We start from the raw sequence: 1,479 nt of genomic DNA on the forward strand, positions 1-1,479 counted from the left end.
ATATTATTGGATTATTTATTTTTTATTTTTGAAAATTTTTCTGATTTTTTCAGAGAGCGTGGAAATATTTTTAGCTTTCTTAAATTTAATTTTTTGAATTTTTTCGGATTTTTAAATTATGTGTGTGGAAATATTTTCAGATTATTTTTATATTATTTTTTGAATTTTTTCTGATTTTTTTCGACAGCCTATGAATATTTTCATATTTTTTAATTTAATTTTTGTAATTTTTTGAATTTTTTGAATTCTTTTATTATGAGTGTTATAATATTTTTCAATTATTTTATTTTTATTTTTGGAATTTTTTCTGAATTTTTTCCAACAGTGTGGGAATATTTTTGGATTTTTTTAGAACTAAGAACCCTTTCAGGAAACACTCTCATTATTTCATACTCAATCCCTCTAGGACGTTGAGAGCTACTACCCAATCCTGAACCCTGTGCTCAATAGAGAAGTAAAGAAGACTGGAGGACGAGTTCTTATAACTCTTGGAGATCAGGAGATTGACTTGTCACCTTCTTTCACCATTTTCCTTTCAATGAGGGATCCTTCTGTTGAATTCCCTCCTGATCTTTGCTCTAAAGTCACTTTTGTTAATTTCACCGTCACAAGAAGCAGTCTACAGAGCCAGTGCCTTAATAGAGTAATAATAGCAATATTTATTATTATTTTAATTTTCATTATTTTGCCTCTCTTTCTCTCTCTCTCTCTTAGGTTCTTAAATCCAAGAGTCCAGACGTTGATGAGAAGAGGTCCAACCTACTTAAACTTCAAGGTACAAATCCTCATTTGTATTTCTCAATAATTAATTATCTTTTATTAATAATTATGTACAATTTAATTCATTAATTATTCATTAGTGAGTTCCTCCTTCGTTTGCATCACCTTGAGAAGAGTCTTCTCACTGCATTGAACGAGGTCAAGGGTCGTATCCTAGACAACAACAGGTACCCCCAATTCTAATAATAGTAACAACACATCTAAATATAGTAACAACTATTACATAATGTAATCATTAATGTATTTATTTTTATAATCATCACTAATAATAGTAAAAATACATCTAAATATAGTACCAATTATTACATGATGTAATTTTTGTTGTGTCTATTTTTAGAATCATTACTGAGCTTGAGACTCTTAAACGAGAAGGTGCGGTATAAAAGGCGGTGCCCTGGGCATGGTGGTTTCCGTTTTTTTACACGTGTAAAAATGTCTGCTCCAGATGGTGTTGGTTCTTTGAAGAAACGTGCAAGAAGAGAGGGTTTTCGGTACCAAATGGAGCTGAATTTTGGCCAAAAGGAAGACAAGGATCATTTTCTAGCTAGGCTTGATCGAGTTAAGGGGTCTTTAGCTACTAAAAGGAGACGGCCTGTTGACAACACGGAACTGCTTGTCTCACTTGCTCGATCTAGCTGAAAAGGAGGAATCTGAAGTTCAGTCACAGGATACAAGTAGTTCTTCTGCTATGCTGAATAC

General features: G+C 32.1%; 1 long non-coding RNA gene across 1 annotated transcript; it reads left to right on the forward strand.

The window, feature by feature from the left end:
- The first annotated feature begins 365 nt into the window (after window positions 1-365).
- LOC109592750 (uncharacterized) lies at window positions 366-1,149 on the forward strand. The gene is made up of 4 exons (XR_002190529.1): window positions 366-643; window positions 715-775; window positions 861-947; window positions 1,118-1,149. It is a non-coding gene; the product is annotated as an uncharacterized LOC109592750 (long non-coding RNA).
- Window positions 1,150-1,479: the final 330 nt, after the last annotated feature.

Source organism: Amphimedon queenslandica, unplaced genomic scaffold (assembly GCF_000090795.2).
Source record: "Amphimedon queenslandica unplaced genomic scaffold, v1.1 AMPQUscaffold_4066_Cont23949, whole genome shotgun sequence".
NCBI classification, from domain to species: domain Eukaryota; kingdom Metazoa; phylum Porifera; class Demospongiae; order Haplosclerida; family Niphatidae; genus Amphimedon; species Amphimedon queenslandica.